We start from the raw sequence: 23151 nt of genomic DNA, 5'->3' as shown, positions 1-23151 counted from the left end.
TGATTTATAATAAAATCTCATGTATCAAATGTCGAGAAATCAAAATGATGATTTATATAAAAAAAATATCACAAGTTATATTCAAGAGAAAAATCATCATTCATTTTCAACTTATTTAATTTGTCACATCAATATTTCTTAGATATGCATGATACCAAAACATGATTTTAAATCTTCAACATATAACATGCATAAATTGAAAGGAGAAGGGAAGAATTCAAACATACAAAGATTTCAACCATCTCATAAACATATGTAAGACCAAGTCATGAATCTAAAATTCCATGAATCAAAATGATCATCAAAGGTAATCTCATGTTATTGATAAAACTCATTTCAAATTTAAATCATCAAAATCATCAAAATATCAACATTACTTTCAAGAGATTCAAAATGGTATACATAGATTTATTGGTCTCTTAGGTAGAAATCAATAAGATAGAGGATTACATTTCATTTTTATAAATTTCTATTCATGTGATTTGCTTCTTATGAGCATGCCTTAGTCTTTATATGCCAAATCAATATAAGCATTAAAGTTCAAGATGTAAAGGCAAAATCTTATAAGACAACTCATTTATAAAATATTCATCATGTTTATTTTCATGAGATTCATAAGATTGGTAAAATAAATTCATTAATCTCAATAGAATAGAAAATTAATTTCCATTTCATACAATTGATTTCATGTGAGAGTGTTCAAGTCTTTTTGTGAAAACATTGTATCATCATTTAGAGTTAAAACATAAGTTTCGTCATAAAGCCGTCAAGACCAAACACATCAAAAATAAAACATCATGATATCACATCTATCATCAAAATACACATGCATGGATTAATCCTAAGCATTATCACATATCATATAACTATAATCCATAATGTTGCATACATCATTCAACATTTCAAAACATAACATGCATGAAACCTTAGCAATATACTTTTCATTGATCAAATTTTTAATTTTTTTCAAAGATGCTAAAAAAGAAAAACATCATATAATTTTTGAAAAATAATTTTTTTTTATTTCTTATTCCTACTATCTAAATTAAGAACTCATGAAAAACTTTAAGTAATTTCAAAATAATTCAAGAGAGTTGAGTTACTTACCTTGTAGTCGAAGCCTGTCAAAGCCCAATTCGCCGTTTCACCTTTGGAAGTTCTTGATTCATCCTTGGTTGCCTTCCTCTTCTTTAGCCTCTTCCTCCGTTCAAGTTCATTGTTTATTTTATATTTTTGTTTAATAAACTTATTAAGATTTAGTGTTCGAAGTTCAAGTTCATCATTGTCCTCATCACTTGAGTCATCACTCTAGTGGTATTCATTTGTTTGGAGTTCCAAATCCTTCCTGTTCTTTGGAAGGTGGTTCAAGTGTTCATTGTGTTCATCGTGTGCATTACGCACCATTTCATATGTCATCAATGAGCCGATAAGTTCTTCAAGTGGAAAAATATTTAAATCTTTTGTTTCTTGTATTGCGATTATTTTAGGATCTCACCTTTTTGGAAGGGATCTTAAGATCTTGGTCACGAGATCAAAATTCGAAAAAGATTTACCAAGAACTCTTAGATTATTGACGACATCCGTGAAACGGGTGTACATGTCGCCTATAGTCTCACTTGGTTGCATTTGAAAGAGCTCAAAATCATGCAATAAAATATTAACTTTCGAGTCTTTGACTCTACTAGTTCCCTCGTGCGTGATTTCAAGTGTTCGCCAAATATCAAAAGCCGTTTCGCACGTAGAAATCCGATTGAACTCATTTTTATCTAAAGCGCAAAATAAGGCATTCATAGCCTTTGCGTTTAAAGAAAAATACTTCTTCTCCAAATCCGACCATTCATTCATCGGTTTAGAGGGAAGTTGAAAACCATTTTCAACGATATTCCATAAATCCAAATTTATAGAAATCAAGAAAACTCTCATTCGAGTTTTCCAATAAGTGTAGTCCAATCTGTTAAACAACGGTGGACGAAAAACCAATAAGCCCTCTTGAAAGCCATAAAGAGCCATTTGTTAGGATCGGAGCGGCACTAAGAGGGGGGTGAATTAGTGCAGCGGATTAAAACTTCGGTTTTAGAAAAATCTTTCGTACGATAAAAATCGAAATCGGAAGTGATTAACTTGAAAGCGTATTCGCAAAGTTGAGTAGCAAAGATAATGATGAAACAAAGCAAGTAAGAAGGTTTGCAGTAATGTAAATGACAATAAGAAATGCAAACCAGAGATTACGTCATTTTTAAAGTGGTTCGGTCAAGTGACCTACATCCACTTGCGAGGCCCCTCTTCGATGAGGCTCCCACCTTCCACTAGCAAATCTCTTGAAAGGGAAGGGTGAATACCCCTCTTACAACTTTTACAAGCGGTTCACTCTCTTACAGATTTTCAGCAAGAAAGAAGGAGGTGAACACTAGCAAATTGAAAACAAGACTATCTAAGACTTTTCTAGGGCCTTTCTCTCAAACACTTACTACTCAAAAAGTTGTCTTCTCAGCTGAGACTTGAGGGGTATTTATAGGCGTCAAGAGGATTCAAATTTGGGCTCCAAAAATTTGAATTCTCTTATGTTCCTGATGCTAGCGGTGCTATCGCCCAACCAAGCGGTGCCACCGCCTAGCGCTCGGGTGCTGGACGGTGCAACCGCCCAGCCCAGGAGGTGTCATCGCCTAGCTCTCGTGTGCTGGGCGGTGCCACCGCCCAGCCCAAGCTGTGCCACCGCCTACAGTGTTTTCAGCCCACTAGTTTGGCTTCAATCTTGCCCCAAACTAATCCGAACTCGGGCCCAATTGGCCCCTACTTGGGTTATAGAATTAATACCTAATCCTAACCCTAATTAACATGCTAACTATGAATTTAAAGACATTTTATAAGCTATTACAAAGTCCATAAGTCAAGACTTCTTTTGGCGAGCTTCCGGCGAACTTTCGGCGGTCTTCCGATAAACTCTCGAAAACCATTCTGCGGACTCCCGACAAGCTCTTAAACTTCGCGATTTGATCTTGGTGAGTTCCAACGAGCTTCTTCGGCAAGCTCCGATCTCTCTCGGCGAGCTCTGCGAACTTCCCACGAACCTTTCGGTGAGCTTCCAAAAAACCCTTCGGCAAGCTCCCTACTCATTCTCGGCTAGTTCCGGCAGCATTCCCGACGAACCTTCGGACTTTCGTCGAACTCTTGAACTCCCAATGAATCCTTCGTGCTTGACTCCGTACTTTGTTTCGCTTTATGTCTTTCTCATTATCATAGTTATTCCTGCACACACAAACTAAAACTCTACTCCGATCTAGACAATTGTTACAACGCAAATCGACATTCCGTTGCTCGGCACGTCATTGGTTGGCGCTTTGTCCGATTCTTCAGTGCCTCATCCTCTCTTGCGGCTTGTTGCCCAATCGGCGGTTGACCTCCGCAACCCCGATATCCTTGGCACAATTCCGCTCTCCTTGGCCCGATGCCCGATGTCCGAAGCCTTCTGCCGTCCAATATCCTAACGTGATCTCCTCCGGCGCAACGTCAATTCCTCCTGCGTTAACTGTCTAATCCTGATCGAGTAGACATGCATCGCTCAAAATGCAGTTTAAATCATAAACATATATCAAGTGGTTTCATCATCAAAATACGAGATTCAACACTTTTCTCTAGCCGTTGATTTGTAGGTGATATGCTGTACTACTTTTCAATTTAGTACCCTGCATATGGAATAACTTTGTCTAAAATCTACTCGTGAAGATGCAAGTAGAATTTATCATAAGCACAATGCGTCCCTTATAGTGTAATTCTTTTGAGTCCCAATTGTAATGAGCCACGAAGCTTGGTGCTTCCTTCAATTTTTTTATAATCTTACTAGTCTCTGAATCTTCCTGCCATTCCATCTTAATATCCTCAAGAAAGTCGCTGGTCGGAAGTGAAATGGCCAAAACTTCAGCTTGCTCGGGTAGCTGCGAAAGCGCATCTGCAAGAACATTCTCTTTCCCCTTTTTGTAGGTTATTTCATAATCAAATCCAAGAAGTTTTGTTACCTATTTTTGCTCCTCAAGGGATGATATCTTTTGCTCCAAAAAGTACTTGAAGCTTTTATGGTCGATTTTAATTTGAAATCGTCGACCAATCAAGTAGGGTCTCCACCTCGTTGCTGCGCGCACAATGGCGAGGATCTCCTTATCATATATTGACTTATTTTGATGGGAGGAAGATAATGCCTTGCTAGTGTATGCGGGTGGTCGACCATCTTGCATGAGAATGGCTCCAATTCTGACTCTAGATACGTCGACCTCAATAATGAAGGGTCGGTTGAAATATGGTAGTGTTAGCACTAGCGTCGTCGTCATTGCTGCCTTAAGTTTGTCGAAGGCAGCGGAGGCTCTGTCTAACCATTGGAAGACATCTTTTTCCAGTAAGAAAGTAAGTGGTGCATTAATCTTTCCATAGTTTTTCACAAACTTACGATAGTAGCCTATTAAACTCAGAAAGCCATGTAGCAATTTTATGTTCCTCGGGGTAGACCAGTTTTGTATTACTTTAATTTTGAAGGGTTCTACTATCACACCTTCCTCTGATATGATATGCCCAAGATATTCCACCTTATGTTGAAGAAAGCAAAAATTTGTAGTGGTTGTTGTGTGTTCAAAAGGTAGTTTTCGGTATGTCTTCTTCGCACACTCATATTAGATGATACCCGGAACAAAGGTCCAGCTTTATGAATATTTGTGCTCCCTTTCATCTAGCAATTCATCTGCTATTAGAATAAGGTATTTGTCCTTGATGGTTATGCCATTGAGAGCTTGGTAATCAATGCATATTCGCCATGTTCCATCCTTCTTGTGTACAAGTAGCACTGGTGAAGAGTAGAGATTAAAACTTGGCCGAATAACTCCTGTTTCGAGCATCTCTTTTACAATACTTTCTATTTCATCCTTCTGAAGATGTAGATATTGATATGGCCGAGTATTTTCTGGAGGTTTGCCTTAAAGAATCATTATATAATGATCATGCCGACGGGTAAGAGATAGGTTGTACGGTTCATCAAATATATCTGAAAATTTAGCAAGCAAAGGAAGTAGGTTTGAATCTTCAAATTCTATTGGCTCTCCCTTAGTTTGTTGCTCAAGTTGTACCAAAAATTTGCTACATGCTTTATGCAAAACCTTCTCCATTTGTTGTGTACAAATCGTCGTTACGTCGCCCCCACGTTTCCCGTTCAGTATCACCTGTTTCTCCTTACTGTAAAATTTCATAATTAGTTGCATAAAATTTCAAGAAATATCACCTAATGTCGTCAACCATTTAATTATGAGCATGGCCTCATGATCATCAAGAGGGAGAAGGAAGAAATATGCAATTATCTCTTGGTAAGGCCTTATGATCAGCAACAGTTTCACTTGCGGGCGCCTACGATCATACTTCAAAATCCATCCATCGACGACCTTAATGTCAAACCTATTGTAATTCTCGATAAGTAATGCCATCTGGACAGTAACCTTACTGTTTAGAAAGTTATTAGTACTGCCCGTGTTGATGAGAATAGTGATCGGTTGTTGTTTGAGAAGGCCTCCAACTTTCATCGTTTGCGGGTTTGAGTAGCCGGCTAGTGTATGTACCGTAACTTCGGTCGGTTGTGGCTCTTCTTCTGCATCTTCTTCTCCATGTTCAAGGCTCTCTTTTGGATGTTCAATGACCTTTTCTTCTATTGGTTAAATCATAAGAAGTCTCCCTTTACTACAGTGATGCTCACGGCTCCATGGCTCGTCACAATGCCAACATAACCCCTTCGCATATCGCTCCTAAAGCTCTTCTCTTGTTAACCTCTTTGGTGTAGGGACTTGGTCAATAGTAGGGGGGCTGAGGGCTTCAATATTAATAGTTGAGGAGCGACCCTAGTCCTCTGAGCTTCATGGTACAATTACTCCTCTTGATGTCATGCGAAAGAGATGGCTGCCATAAGCGTATATGGTTGTCGCGCTTTTACTTTTCCTCGGATCTCCGGCTTCAAGCCCTCAATGAAGGTCTTCAATAGTTGTTTTTGAGACCAATCATGAGTTTGATTAAATAACCTTTCAAACCTGGTTTGGTACTCCTGAATGGTAGATGTTTGTCGGATCTTTGCTAGTTGTCTATCAATATTCTCGTAATTGGTTGGTTTGAAGCGGATCAGCAGTCCTTCTTTGAATTGTCACTATGAAAGGACTCCATAAGTATGTTAAAACCAGTCAAACCACTGTATAGCATCCCCTTCAATATGTATAGCTGTAATTTTCACCATAGATGCATCCGCGATTTTATGGTACCGAAAATATTGCTCCGCACGCGAGATCCAACCAATCGGGTCTCCTTCTTCCCATCTAGGAAAGTCCACTCTCATGCATGGATAGTTGGGGTTGGTCATAGAGCTTCCCCTCTCTTGGAAGTCATATCTTTGGGCTTGGTGCGATTGGGCAAAGCTCTCTCCTTGATGTGATTTCTTCGAGCTTAGTGGTCGGCCCAATCTAAGTTCGGTAAAGAGCATCCGAATCTTATCCTCTATTCACACCTCGAAGGCTTCGAATTTAGCATTGATTACCTCCTCGGATGCCATAGTATATGCCACCAAATCTGTGATATTAAGATCTCTCTTTTGTTATTGGGTTAAAGGCATGTATTGGTTGAGAGAGGTGATGGTCGAAAGGGTTGGTAGATCGGTGGATGTAGGCTACGGTTTAGGCTTGTTTTGTGGCTATTTTGGGTGCAGTTTGAGGGTGTGGTTTGGTGGAGTTTTAGGGTTGTAGATGAAAGTTTTGGATCTGTGGTAGATGATAGCAAAAGTTTGATAGAAATAAGTGGAAGTTGCAGTAAGTATGTGCTGTCTTATAAGAGTAGAATTGTTGTCGAAGAAACAATGGTTTCTCGACATAATTTCCACCAAAAACTTGAGAGAATTAAGGAGGGAATTGATAGTAAAATCACAGTTTATATGACAGTAAGGATATCTAATTTAATCAATCTTAGATGGAAGCCAAGATGATCTATGAAGTGTATAAGAAATTTCATTCAAAAAAGATTGCAAATAGATGGGTTAAGGCAATAATATGCGGTTGGAATTTTCTACAGCATAGATTTTTAAGTATAGCAGATTGGACGTAAAAGATCAGTAGTTTATATTGAGAATTTTTTTATGAAACCAAAGGGAATTCCACTATTAGGAAGTGTCAAAGCTATCATAAAAATTTTGTAGAGATTTGGATAGAAACAACGTAGTATCAAGATCAAACAAATAGTGTTATGTGGTTGAAATTTTACAGTGCAAATTTTCAAGTATAGCAGATTAGACGTAAAATATCAATGGTTTATATTGAGAATTTTTTTGACAAAACCAAAGGAAATCTGCTGTTAGGAAATTTTAAAGATGTCATAAAAATTTCATAGAGATTTGGATAGAAAAAACACAGTAGTAAGATCAAATAGACGGTGCTATACGGTTAGAATTCTACAATGTATCTTTCGTCGTAGAGATGAAAACTTTATGATGAAAAGTTTATGCAGCAATATAGGAATAATTTTTTTGAGATTTTCAAATAAGAATAACTAAATTGCAGCAGTAGTAAGGTAGAAAACCAAAACCTATTGCAATTCACGGAGAGATCAAAGGATGATCCATTGTGGTGGAGATGACGGCGGAATTTGGCAATGATCTCTTAAGCAATTGTGGGAATTGCTTTGGGCGGCTATGGAGAGTTGATAGATGGCTGTGGAAGGGCAACAAGATGCCAAGAACGCTACTCTGATACCAGGTGTTAGAACCCTTACAGATTCTAAACTTGGGGTTGATCTCTTTTGGGGATCAGCCTTCTTGGAACTCTATAGGGGTTCCTCCCTCCAAGTTGCTACTCAAAGGCTGCAGAAAAGATTTATCTATTGCTTATCAAAAGATGAGGAATACATGGCTATTTATAGAGTTTCTAAACCCTAACTCCTAATATGACTCCTACTTCTAACCAACTCCTAATAGGACTTCTACTCAAGACTCCTATTCCTTTACAACTCCTAATTCATCTCTAAGAAACAACCTCCTGACCCTAGTCGGCCTCTTCACCTCTTTAATAGGGGTCGGCTTAGGTAGGTTTTACATGAATGTCCCTCTCAATTAAGACTCTCCTAGTTAGAGTCCTAACAAAATCCTGCATACTTTTCTCAACATATAGATTAGATCAAATAATTTACAATTGACTTCATCATCAAAATCTAAGATTCAACATTGTAACCATTCAAGATAAAGGAATAAGTCTTGTAGATGTCGGTGATCTCAATGTAGGAGGAATCCGAAGTGGACGTAGGTCACAACGACCGAACCACTCTAAATTCTAGTTTGTATTTCTATTATCATTATTTACTTACTTTGCAATTGCTTCACTTTCACCTTATATGGCTTTCGCTACTCTACGAGCAAACATGCCTTTAAGTCATTTTCCGATATTACTTTCGACGAATGAAAAATATTCAAAATCAATGATTTTTTCATTGCATAAATTCACCCCACCCTCTTAGTGCTAACAGTTTCATCGAACGAAAGTTTTCAAATCAAAATTTTTTTAAAGTACTAATTCACCCCCTTTAGTGTTTTTACTATCCTAACATTTGTATGGTCATTGTAGTATTAATTTCTTCTTTAGTGATAACTATAATTGTGTTTATGTAATAAAATTTTATCCACTTCCTAAGTTTGCCAATGGAATTTGTATATAAGTGTTTGTATAATACATTTTAGAGACCGACGCTCCCAGCCCAATGAAAACCCAAGAGCCGTATAACATTATTTATAGTCGCCATAAGCTTCCCTACGAGAAAAGCAAGATCAAACCTAAACAAATCATTTACCATCCCAGATTTACATAGTCAAAGAAAACTCTTATCACTCATCTCACATATCCATAACATATTAAATAAATTTAATACAACCTCAAAGGATCATAATATCCAAATCCCTATAACAAAAGAAAAAATTTAAATACTTCACTATTTTTTTCAATCAGATCCACCTATTACTTGTAATATGCATATAACAGAATAACTATTTTTTTTTTCAAGGTAATAGATTTTTAACACAGATCTAAAAATATTTAAAGGTAATATATACATAGCCACATTATAGAATCATATTTGACCTCATGATATAAATAACATATTTATCTCTATATTAGGGTCTAGGATAAATTAGATTTTAAATAAATAATATATATATTTTAGAATGATACAGAGAAGATTAATATGACCCTACGCAAGGATGACATGCAAATATTTAAGCCTTATCGTTGTAGACCAAATTATAGTCATACTAAACAAACAAATGAGACATCATATATCATATGTCAAATATTTATATAGTTATTTAAAAACTATTTTATAGAATCATGTAATATTTTTTAAAATTAAATTTGTAACTAATTTTATAATATTTTGAACCATAAAATCATCTGTGAACCAATAGTTACTTGCAAGACAGAGATATAACTTTTTTAAATATTGCAAGCATATATAATATATTTTTAATACTTTCTAAATGAAAAATATTTTATAGATCAATCAAAAATCATTTTAGTAACATATATGTCATGTTAGATGGAACAGTTTGAATACTTATCTTGATCTTAGACTATTAAGACCGGTGATGAAAATCTTTCATCTTTTTCTAAATTTTGCAAGGAACATAAATTAAAATTAGATATAAAATCTTAGAATCTAATGCATCATGCTTGCATAATTTAATTTATTTTTTATTTTTTTCTTGTCTTTCTCCTTAACTTATTTATTTTTTAATCTGTCTTATCTTGTTTTTCATTGTCTTTTTTTTTTGTTTTTTTTCGCTTACTTTAACCTTTTTTTCCCCTCCCATTTTTCCTCCTCTTCGTCGCCCAGGTTGGGTGACAGCGACACAAATTTTTTCTTATTTTCTTTTATTTCCCCTTTCTCCTTTTTTTTTTTTTTTTTTTGTGTTGCTTCTCTCTCTCTCTCTTTTCTTTCCTATTCCCTATTAATTTTCCTCGTGGTTAGCACGATCTTTCGTGCACCACCATGTGCTCCCTCTCCTCTTCTTGGGTACACTGCCATGTGCCGACACCAAGCTGTGGCTTGGCTTGCTGAGGCAATCAAGTTCTTTTTGGTTTTCTCTTTCATTGCTTGCTATGGCTTACTAATGGCAGCCTCTTCTTCTCTCAACATGGTTGTTGACAACCTTGCACGCCGCAGCATGCCAATCTCCTTTACTTTTTTTTTTTTTTTTTCCAATTTATAATATACTCTAAAATTTGATCAAAATCTTATAAATATATATATCCTTACCACATCATATAAGATCTCCATCAAACGCTCAGAATATATTTCTTAGATAACCCTTAAATCATAATATATAAATATGCCTTGATTATCAGGTCGTAGATCATTAAAAATTTTAGGAATCAACTCATACATGTTTAATGTGAAGATCGGATGATCGATTGATGATGTATATGTTTTGAGGATTGATAAAAATTTTAAAAAATTAAGAACATATCTAAGATTAATTTTTGAGAATAAGATCTTAATCTTTCAATGTCATTCCCCATTCTCCTTGCATAATCTTATGGGTTTCTTCATATGACATATAGAGAGTTCACCAGATAAGTATTTATATATTATATCACTTAATAAATCCTAAAAATCCTTGTGGCATAAAATTTTTTTCTATTAGGATTTTAATTTTTATAAATATATTCATAAATCCTATAATTATATTAATATCTATTAGTAGCTGAATACGAGGAACTACATAAAGAGAGTCTCCTTCGATGAGACTACAGGAAAGGAGGTGGGAGGAATGTAGCTCCTGGTCTCTGCCATTTGAACTGGTGATGGATTTAGCTCTTTGGACATCGTCTTCTTGCTCTTGCACAAGAATCTGTAGAAGCTTTCTAACTCTGTGACAACTTTAAATCCAACACAACTAAACTTCAAGATGGTAAGCAAAGATAAACAGGAAACTGGAGATCATTCTCATAGGGTTAGGTAATTGGAACAAATCTATCCTACATGAGAACAATGTTCCCCCCTTAAATCCAATAGTTCCATGGACAATCAATCCTAGCACAAACTTCTCTTCTATTTGTGCTTGATGTCACTTCCACTCCCTACACAAATGATTACAAAAGCAGCAAACAAAGAAAAATCTGCTTGGTAATAGGAAGCAACTGCTAGATCATGCTTCTTGCAGTTAATGTCACTGAGCACTTGTGAACTGTAACATCAGCCATTGCAAAAATCTGTCATCGTTTCATTGACCAATGCTTGAAGTATGTGTCCTTCAATCGCGTTGCCTGCCTCAAATACCTCGATCCCACAAGTTTTTCCACATTGCAGTTGAATTTTTCATCTCCTCCTGAATCAGATCATCTAAGAATTTCCCGGACAAATTGACCCACCCTCTTATCTCCTCATGAACTTCTCTTATCAACAGATCTTCGGTCAGAGAGAAAGGAGTTCTCAACGATTTCCCGTTCTTACCGAAATGTTTGCACTTCGAATCCAGGGACTGAATCATGCAGTCAAAAAGACATTTTTTTAGTTGATATTTTCCCTTTGCGTCTTTGTCACCGGAAGTAATCTTTTGATCTTCAGAAGAACCTATAATAGCTTCCAGCACGTCTAGAAGAATAGATTCGAGAACAAAATCGGCTATCCAAAATGAAGCGTATAGTGCGAAGTTCATAAATGTCGTCTCTGAATTTGAAATGGTTCGCCTGGCTTCACAAAGCTTAGTTCCTGAGATTCCAGCTTCGGATGAGTGAATGCTGGACTTACTGAGCATATTGTCAGTGGAATGCTGAATCTTCCCAATAACAGACTCCGTGATGCCTGATGAAGTTGCTGAATCTAAAAGATCAATGTCCATATCCAAGGAAGGTTCTGTACATTGGTTCTCTGTCAAGCTGAACCTTGATTGATTTGCTGAATCTAAAAGATCAATGTCCATATCCAAGGATGGTTCTGTGCATTGGTTCTCTGTCAAGCTGAACCTTGATTGATTTGCTGAATCTAAAAGATCAATGTCCATATCCAAGGATGGTTCTGTGCATTGGTTCTCTGTCAAGCTGAACCTTGATTGATTTGCTGAAACTAAAACACGAATTGGAGAAAAAAAATCCATCGATTCAATAGCTAAAGAATGCCAAGTGCTAACCTCGTTAAATAGCTTCTCTATGCAATTGCACAAAGAAGGTATTTGAAATCTAATTCTTAGACAATGTAACTAGATCTGTTCCGTTGACATATTACTTCTAATAACAAATGCAATCTCACCTGAACTAGCATGGATACTTACATAAGAGAAACTATCATTCGAGATAGAAGCTTCAAGAATAGATACTGGGCTGGTTTGATCATACATAAGTCCAGCAGAAGTCTCAAATTTTGCCTTTTCCTGAAAAGAAAAGGGAGTATTTGTATTTGTCAGAAAGAATAAAAAACAACTCTTAGTGATCAGACTTCTCTTGAGAGGTTAAATTCATATTCAAGGTGGAACTTTTATTGATTTCATCTGTCCTGACGCTGTCATCTGCCAGTTTCATGTTTCAAAGAACTAATTGTCCTAGGTAATATCAAGTAGCCGTGACTGTCATAAGGTCCAACCTTAGAATACTGCCATTAGTAATGTTACAAAGATCTGAATTCAAGTAAATTACAACAGAAGTACAATTTTACCTGAGCTTCGGTTTGGATATTACACATCTTCTGTTTGGGGACGGAAAAATCAGAGAGATTGGTGTGAAGAGAATACAAGCCCTCTGTTTTGGAGGACCCATTTTGGTCGGCTGTACGAGTCCCAGTTTTGAGGCTAATCATTAGTTCTTCAAGAATGGAAGCATTGGGTTGAGCATCCTCCCTGATCTTTTTTTCTATGGGCCTGCTTATTTCTTCCCCTTCTAATCTCGTTCGTCTCTGGAAAACTGGATTGGTGTTAATTGAATCCGACAATAGCTTCTCCCTCGCAGAAAGTCGAGCATTGAGTTGATATCGGTTCCTGCACTTCTCTGCCAGTTCTTCATGTGACGAAGAGTTTGCAGATTTCCTCATTGGTGAATTGAATGTGAATGAAGCCATTTCGCTATACCAACCTCTGAAGTTATCAGTTTCCTTTTTCTCCTTTGTTAAGCCACGTTCAACACATCTTCTGCAAATGGGTTGGTTAATAGGAACTCCAGTCTTGCTTCCACTAAGCAAGTCCCTTTCGTTGCTACTTTCCCTAACAAAAGCTGGACCAAACACAACAAAATCATCGTTGTGAAAACTGATGCTCTTTCTTTTGCATGCGATGTTCTTTCCCCAACTGTTCCTTCCCAGTTGCACTCTGTGGTTGTTCATCACTTCACCAATTGATGTCATGCACCTTGGTTCTTTCATGGTGGTGCCGATCGCTGAGAAACCCTGGTGCCCCTTCAGCTCAGTGAAGTCACTTCGACTCTGCTTCCTACTACATGCCGTGGCACCATAAGTCATTTGCTCTGCTGCTTTCTCTCTGAGCATTGCTGCTTGATTATGCCGTAAGTTGTACACCTTCGGAGTAATGTTATCTGGCTTAAGCTTCCATACATTCCGATGATTCTGTAAATGTTGTTTCCTCTCAAAATCGTCACATGCGTTGTTCTGCACATTGATCTGAGACTGAACAGCAGGATTCAGTTTGCTCTTTTGCTCGGCCAGTGTGAGTAGTGACATTGTATTTTTCTCCATGGAGTCTTGCCTGGAGGAAGAAGCAATACTGAACTGGAAAGCAGATGAACCAAAATGAGTGGTGAATGGCTCTCTTTCATGTGTCCCTAATCCAGGCATTTCAACCAAACTACCCATGCAAGACCTGAATTCGAAGTCACTGAGGGGCTCCTTGGATCTCTTCAAGCAAGTAGCAGCAGCAGCAGTAGCTTCTGCACCGGGTGGGGAAGGAACTACATATGCAATGGCACATTTGGCACGATTTCTGGGCTGCGAACCAGGCTCCAAAATCTTTGTAGCAGCCTGCATCAACCGAGCCCTGTGACTGCCGGAGAGGAGCCTCGGGCTCTTCACCGGGGACATCAGCTTATGATGGTTAATGCTCGAGCAGGAGGACGTCACATTCTTGCCAAATACATTCGGTCGAACACGTCCATCTTGTTCGACCGGTTGCCTCTGCAATAACTCCTCCGTCTTTCGAAGCTTCTGAGGCCTTGATTCTGTCTTCCCAAACCCACTTGTGCCTGAACGCAACTCCTCGTCCCCTTCGTAAACAAGATTGCAACCTATGGCCTTTCTTGGCCTTTCATTGACAGCAACAGGCATGGACTCCAAACCCATGAGCCTTGCCACCAGTCCGGGTGTTTGCACAGCGTTGCCAATATCAGCATCCAGCTTTTTCTTGCTTGGAAAACCTCCCCGATTCTCTTCAGCAATCTGAACATTTTGGAGGTGGATCGAGGCACTCAGCGAAGATCCAACCATTCGACATTAGAAAAAGGAAGCCAAAGGAAAAGAAAACGATGAGTACCAGAAGCAACTTGGCCATGGGCATCTTGTCATCAGTACAGAACTTCTTCGACGCCCTTCTCGCAGCATGGGCTGTCAACAACGAGGAACATATCATGGAGTGAGCCAACAACGGTACCATCACACACTGGTGGGGTCAAGTTGCTGTCGTGACGTACCTGGAGGGAGGAGCTTCTTGGAGAAGAGCTTCTTCTTAGCGAACCGACGATTCCAATCCAGGAACTGCAAGAAGATGCCGACGCACCCGCTCGGCCGCTGTCGCTGCTGTTCCCTCTTCTCCGTGATAGCCAAACTCATCTTCCCACTCCTTCCGACCCTGCTGCTGAGAACAGGAAATTGAGACCAGAAGTGGAGAGAACTAAGATGGTATTTTGTGGCACCAATCATCCGTGTTTAGGAAGCGAAGCAGCAGTTCAGCTGTCAGACAACATCTGCATCCTTCACACATAGATATGTGCATGCCTATGTGTGTGTCAAAACACCCAGTCGATCGGAGTGCAGAGCGAGAAGAGGAGGAAGAAAGGATGGTTGGCTGAATAAGAACGGAAATCTGCAAAGAAGCTTAGAATGGAGGGTGCGGTCTCGGAGGGGAATGTGGCTTGCGAGAAAAGTTTTCATCTTTCTTAGTTTTTTCTTTTACTTATTTTACTGAGTCGGAGGAGGAGGAAACGGTGTCCGAAGTAGGTCTGGCGGTTTGTCCTGCGCTCGCCCGTGTTAGAATGGAGGAGGACTAACGTAGGCTGTGACCACTGAAGCGACAAGTCTAGTCTCTTTTGCTGCGGCTCAGAGGACAAGCTGAGCCAACCAGAGAGAGAGAGAGAGAGAGAGAGAGAGAGAGAGAGAGAGAGAGAGAGAGAGGATAGAAATATATACTACGTTTCACTTTGAAATACAAATCCCAGCTAAATCCTAGATTGATCCGGATGAGAATTTTGGATAGGCTTTTGTGGAATTTTTTTTTAAATCTGATCAATCCAAGATATTCTTCGGCTATGATATCCATCCGTCCTCAAGTTAAAACAATTATTATTATCTTCTGTCTTCTGTGCATTATGGGGAATATCCAATGGCCAAACTCTGTTTTATCTGAAATATATCTTCTAACTGATCTTTTCAGATAATATAAAAGTTCAACTTATTATCATGCATGGTTCCTATTTTTTAATTAATTGGGACTCCGGTGCATAAAATTCAATTAGTCGATTGGGTTGTCTCCTCATTCACATCATGAGTAAAAGAATATTCTTGGATTAATATATTTAATTTTCTATGATCATTCAAACTCATTAGCATCTTTGTTTGTTTACACTCATGGTCTAAATATTTTTTACTTTCTAGAAAATTCTTCCCCAATCGAATTTCTGACTCACTTCTAGATGTGACATCACTTGAATCATAGGTCAAGTATGATTATTTTCTCACTTGAATCAAAATCGATCATCTTATTTCATTTAATAAAAGAAAAAGTATTCTATCTCAAGAATAATAATGAAATTCAATTAGAATTTTAATGTTGAATATTGCACCAATCGAAATTTGATTTAATGGTAGTTATCTTTTTCTTGTTTATCCACATATATAATCTTGAGCCAACTGTCCAAGATTGTTTAAAGGGATGGATTGTTGATTTTAGTAAAATAGACTGATGATTCTTGGAATAATTCGAACTTTTTATCGCTTTAGTATAGCATATATTTTCCTTACAAATATTAAGATCATGGCCGTGCGTCCCATAGTTACCAATTGCTATTTTAGACTTCACAATATTAAAATAAAGGAAACCTAAAGCACGCTTAAAATATTAACGTTCCTAGTAGAGTTTAAAATGGGTGTTCATTTTATTTGAAATCCAAACATCTCTACTCTAAAACTCAAATAACAGTCAACTAACAAAAAATTAACATAAAGAACATGTATATATAAGATTTTCGGTTGTACAAGAATATAGTTATATGTTGAATTTATTTATAGAGAGAACAACTATAAAACCAACGAGCTTCTGGGAGATGTACAAACAAATTTACCACAAAGGTAAAATTGATGAGAATAGAATACAAAGATAAGATTCGTTGGTATGTAGAATCTTTTGGTGTTTTCTGTTTCGTAAAAGCTTGTCATTTCTCGTACGTTGGAGTCACTTATTTAAATTGCATGTGATCGGAAAAGGCAAGGGTACGAGATTTTTCAGCAGTGAACAACTTGCCGCTCTTCTTTTCGAGAGAGAGAGAGAGAGAGGAGTACTGGTCCGAATGTTTTGAATTATGCAGCCAAATCACAGGCTGCCGAATGTGTTCATTCTTAGGTAATTAAGAATTGGCACCTTTTGGGTAAGAAGGAAACTCCCAGAGCTGGTCGTAGAGCTCAACAAGTATTATGCTTTCTTAAGCTCATAAGCTTCAAGTCCTTCCAATTAAAGTGTCAAATGAACCACAGTATTGCCTCACACAGACAAACTAACGGCAACCGACGGCACATGGAAACAGTGGGTTTGGGAGCACGAGTTGTGCTAAGAAATGACATTGACGCTGATTGATAGAACCAGAATCTTCAATGGCTTTGATTGATTAGATTTAATTTGATTCATGTTAGGGCAAACACGTTTTTCTGTTTAACAAGCGACGTGGATTCACTAATCACTACTAGCTCAGTATTTCATATTGATTGAGTAAAAAAAATTATGTAGAATGATATTTTAGTATCTCTTATATTATCAATCAATAAATAATTTAAGGATTAATTATAGATTTAAATGATTGATTTGATTGAATGATATGAGTTTATGATTAAGAAAAAAAAATTTCTCAAAATCTATACAAATAAATATTACCTCAATGAATAAAATTATTCATCTTCACAATAAGTTTTTCTATTTTATATAGTATTAGAGCTCCCTTCACAATAAGCATTTCAAGCAAGAAAGATTTTCTTTCCTCCCTCTCCTTATCTCTTCCTCGTCGAAATTGGCTGACGATCTCATTTCCTTCATCTATTACCACTATTGTCCCTGTAATAGCAAACCCTTTCCTCCATGATCTAGCATCCGAGTTCCCCGAGAACATCTATTCCCTCAAATACCTCAACACCTAAAGTTGTTTAACTTTTGGTTTTTGTTGGGCTACAAACATCATTGTTGCCTTTTCTTTGGTTGTTATGTTCCTTGATTATTGATTCCCGATTAATCGACCACATATGCTTTATTTTGTTGGAGTAGCTATCAGAGTCGTTCTCCTTTTTTTATTGTTGCCTTTCCTTAGATCGGATAGCCTCTTCCCATGTTTGTTCTCCCGGAGTTGGAGTAGGAGCCACAGCAACCCCTCTCTTAACTTTTCTCATCAGCTACAAACTCATTGTCGATCACTGCTCCTCAGATGCCTATAAATTTGAGATCTCCTAGAGCTTGCTCTCGGACCCTCCTTGTGACCCACTCTCAAAGTCGAAGTAGGAGCTGGAGCTCTCCTCGATCACTACTCCCGGAGCCCCCCCCATATGATGTAATCAAAGAAACAGAAAACAAACAACTACCGATGCTACCATCATAATTCTTCCCTACACCTCTCAAATCTTATCTCCTTCAATAGATTAGATCTCTACCGTCTATCATCTGTCAGATCATCAATTGATTATGGACTTTTCTCATTGGATTACACCATATTCTCAACATGTCTTCCTTATTTATATTTGACACCGCAATTATTGTTTCTTTAGGAAACAATAGTTTAGTTCAACCGATATGACTTATATCCATCAATGTAGTAACTTTAATCCCCTTCAAACTATCCAGAGATGGCAATTATGTATCTTAGCAGGCATAATTTTTCAATCTCCTTTTTGGATATGATCTATTACGGTACATCAATGACTCTCTTAGTTGTCCATTAGAAAATATTTAAATATTAAGAGAACCTAGCCCAATAATAAATCCTAATTACAAGTTATATCTACAATAAAATTGTCTTATTCTACAAGTAATTCAAGACTCAGTTGTTGGCTCCATAGCACTATTAATCTCTTCGTGTAATACTATAACAGAAGTATTATCAATATTACAAACCACCCTCGCTAATCGTTCTCACACTCGTATGCTATGTTTTTTTATTTACTTTGATGAAAGCAACATAAGAGAGAAATACTATTGTTGATTATATGTAAAATATAAAAGTTATTATAGATGACTTAGCTTTAATAAGTCAATCCCTTAAGTGATAAAGAAGTTATTATTAATACTTTCAATAGCCTAGGAGACAAATATAAAGAACTGACGATAGTAATTCGAGCATAAGACTCACCAATATCATTTAAAAAACTATATGATAAGTTGATTGATAATGAAAAATATCTAAAATGAGAAAAAAAGATGAGGGGACCAACGATCACAACTCAATTCAATCAAAAATCCAAAAGAAAAAAAAAAATCAAAGCAACATGAGCTTTAACAAAAGACCAAACAAGATGCTTATTGGTCATGTGGGCAACACACAAAGCCATCATCCTCTATTACACAATCAACGCTCTAACCATAGTGGCAACTACAATCAAAATAACTTAGGAAATAACTTCAACTATAATTACTAGTAGTTTTGGACCAATAATAATAATCAACATAAAGTCATCTGCCAACTTTATGATAAAATTATATATATAACAAAAGTTTATCAATCTCGACCCAAGCTTGCGACCACACACAACTAGCCTTAAGCAAATATCATGACTATTCTAACTACTTATCTAAGCAATTAGATTGTTGACTTTAGTACTTCTCATCATATCATCTCTGATTTGTATAATTTATCTATCTATAACAATTATGGATACAATAAAGACGTTATATGGTAATGAAATCTTTATTACTCATATTAATTCCACAATATTTAATTCATACACAAACACTTTCACACTTGATGACATTTTATGTTCACCTCACATCAGAAGGAATCTCATCTCTATCTCTTAATTTTACAAATAAAATAATATCTCTATTAAATTATTTTTTTAAACTTGTTTCTCGTAAAGAATCTGAGTAAGGGAGCATCCTTAAACTAAAGTCAGAATAAAGACAACATCTACAAATGCTCATTAGCTTCACAAATCACTCAACCAATCACTCTTGCTTCAATTGTTGCTCCAATCGATGTGTGACATCGCTTTGAATCCTAGATTTTGATGATGAAATCAATTGATGAATTTATGGACTAATATACTTTTAAGATAAATGATATACAAAATGTTAGGAATGAGTCACAACTCAAAGGGAGGGATAAATTAGTGTAATGGATAAAAGTGGTTGATTTCGAAAAAATATTCATTCGTTGAAAATCGATCGAAAAGATGTTAACTTAAAAACATTTTCATAAGTATGTAATGAGAAAGTAGAGTAGCAAGTAAGTAAAATGATTTGCAGCAAAGGTAAATAGCAAAGTAAAAGATAGCAAACTGATTTTATAATAGTTCGATCATCGTGACCTATATCCACTCATGATCCCTCTTAACTCAAGGCCACCGGCTTCCACTACCGGTCTTCCTTCAATGGGCAAAGACCAACTATCCTTTTATACCTTGATTCCCCTTTTGACAAGTTCAGGAGAGAACTTTTACATCCTCTTTTTACAAAGCTTCCCTTACACTCTCCCTTAAAATGGTCTATAAACTTTAGGAGGAGGGATTCTACACTTTATAAGGGTTTTCAACTCTAGAAACACAGAGTTTTTGTTCAATTTTCTTCCTATTTCATGCAGGAATAGCTAGGATATTTATAGACCTCAAATGGCTTAAAAACTTGGAGCAAAAATTCAAATCCCCAAAATTTCAGGGTACGGGCGGTACCACCACCTGCACTAGGCAGTACCATCGCCTGCAGCCTGACACTGGTCTGACAATCTCTCAGAGACTATGTTTGGGCGATACCATTACCTAGACCGATAGTATCATCGTCTGATATAGTCTCGAAGATTGTGCCATGATAGTTTCACTTATTGGGTCACCGTTTAGGCCTTTTTACATAGCCCAACACAACCCAAAATTTGGCCCAATTAGTAGCTAATTGAGTTAGACTAATTACATCCTAAATCAACTCAATTAGACTCTAAACTAACTTGATCTAGACATAATCGATTACAAGCGAATCCTATGTTGTTTGGCATGTCATTGGTTCTTCCGGCGCTTCGTATGATCCTTCGGCGTATTGCCCAATCAGCATGTTGTCTTCTCACAACTTCTGATCTCCTTGGCATAATATCTGATCTTCTTGGCTCGATGCCTAAATTGACGGACCGAAGCCTTCTACCGATACGTTGACTGATCCTTTGGCTTGATGTCCAATCTTCTAACATATTTGCTCTAGCTCAACGTCTAATTCCTCCTGCTTTAATCAATTTACCTCTTCTGATTGAAGCTAGTCATGCGTCACTTAAACACACATCAGATAAACACTATTAATCAATTTTTATCATCAAAATTCGAGATTCAACAATTTCTCCCTTTTTTATGATGACAACCAATTAATGACGGAGTTAACTTTAACCCCCCATCAATATGTCATATTAATAGAACATTGAATTCAAATTGAATTCAAGTCAAAGCAATATTTTATCATGAATATATGCAACATAATATCATGCATAATCAAATTTTTAATACATCATTCCATGCATGATTGTCAACATAACTTCTCCTCTTTTGTTATCAACAAAAAGGAGAAGTGCATCTAGCAAGTTTTAGAGATATGCAAGTTTTGTAACATACAAGCTAGCAAATTTTTTATCACTTTACAACATGCCTAATCACTAAATCATAATTAATTTTAAAGATATGCAAGATTGTAAATTTGGCAAGTTTATACTTTTGCTTCTTAAGATAGGCAAGCCAGTAATTTTTGGTGATGTTCAAGATAGTAAACTCTTTCTTCTCTTTTGAGAAGTACAATTTATGCTTCCTTTACAATGTTCAAGCTAGCAATTCTAACAAGTTTTACATTATACAAGCTAGCAAATTTTTATATCATTTTATAAAATATAAGCTAGCAATATTTGAGATGTTCAAGAAAGCAACTTTTACTTCTTGAATTATGCAAGTTAGCAATCTTTGCTTCTCTTTTGAGATGAGCAAGCTAGCATATTTTTGCATCTTCTTGAATTGTGTAAGCTAGCAAAACTTTCTCTTTTGAGATGTGCACACTAGCAAATCTTTTTGAATTATGCAAGTTAGCAATCTTTGTTTCTCTTTTGAGATGTGCACACTAGCCATTCTTTCTCCCTCTTTGTCATTGGCAAAAAGAGGGGAATAATAAAACAATAGTGTAATTCATTTCCCTTTATATCAAATTTTAAACTATGATAGAAATTAAGTGTCATTCTCATTGCAATCTCCCATAATTGAGATAAATCTTGAATTCAAATTGAATTCAAGTCAAAATAATTTTAATCATGATTCACATCATATGCAATACATCATGTACATCATCATAAGTATTGCATGCATCATTCCAAATCATAAATATTTCACATCATGATGGTATCAATTTGTCAAATTACATTACATCCTACCATCCATGATCATAACTTTTCACTTGTATGCATCAACATAATATCATGCATAATTTCATAAAGGATAACAAGAAAAATTTGGTGATGAAATATATTTCATGAATACAAGGAATTATAAAAATCATATCATGAAAGATACAATATCAAACATCATTTGAATACTAAGAGACATGATTCATATAGAAAATTTTCTCTTAAACAAATGCAAGAATCATATGATAATAAAGAGCAAGAGATCTTGATTCATAAAAGAAAATCTCAAGTTAAGAAATCAAGAGAAGGTTCCTAATGTGATTGAAAAAAAATCAAATTTAGATTCAAATTATCAAATCATCAAAATTATTTTTAAGAGATTCAAGATGACATAAATTGATCTATCAATCTCTTGAGATACTAGCGATTTTCTTTCTCCTTTTTTTTCATTATAAACAAGAAAGAAGAAGAGGGGAATTTTTTTTAATGGTGCTATTCATTTCCTTCTTACATCAATGCTCTAAGCATCACATAAATATAAAGGTAATCATATGAAAATGAAAGATGAAAGATCAATTTTTAAATGATTCATCTTGACAAATCTCCTTTTTAGTAAATAACAAAAAAAAATCTTAGGAGATCAATTAGTATAAAAAACCTTAAGTCATGAATTTCGAAAATGATATTCTCTTTAGTAAATGACAAGAAGAAAAAATGAGAAAAAGATCTCAATTCACACAAAGATCTCAAGTATCAAATATCAAGAAATCAAGATCGTGACTTAGATTAATAACTCATTCAAATCTAAGTCATTAAAAGCACTTTAGCAGTTCAAAAGATTCAGAAAAGCATAATATACATGGATTCATTAATCTTTTATCGAAAAATTAATAAGATAGACATATTTCATTTTAAGTTGTTTGTTTCATAGAAGTATACCTTTGTCTTTTTATGCCAAATAAAAACATGCATTAATGTTTAGGATCGAAAAATAATTTTCGTCATAAAAACCAAGACTAAAAAAGTATAACACATTAAACACTTCTTCAAACAAGAGATTTGATTCATCATTTTAATTTCAATGATAATATATTTTTTTTTTTAGTGTATTATTTTATGTGATTGA

General features: G+C 36.1%; 1 non-coding gene across 1 annotated transcript; it reads left to right on the top strand.

Moving 5' to 3' along the window:
* The first annotated feature begins 9180 nt into the window (after positions 1-9180).
* LOC135621348 (U6 spliceosomal RNA) lies at positions 9181-9279 on the top strand. The gene has a single exon (XR_010490513.1). It is a non-coding gene; the product is annotated as a U6 spliceosomal RNA (small nuclear RNA).
* The last annotated feature ends 13872 nt before the right edge of the window (positions 9280-23151 follow it).

Source organism: Musa acuminata, chromosome BXJ2-8, assembly GCF_036884655.1.
Source record: "Musa acuminata AAA Group cultivar baxijiao chromosome BXJ2-8, Cavendish_Baxijiao_AAA, whole genome shotgun sequence".
In the NCBI taxonomy this organism is placed as follows: domain Eukaryota; kingdom Viridiplantae; phylum Streptophyta; class Magnoliopsida; order Zingiberales; family Musaceae; genus Musa; species Musa acuminata.
Note: the sequence above shows the minus strand (reverse complement) of the source record. Positions and strands in the feature narration are given on the sequence as shown.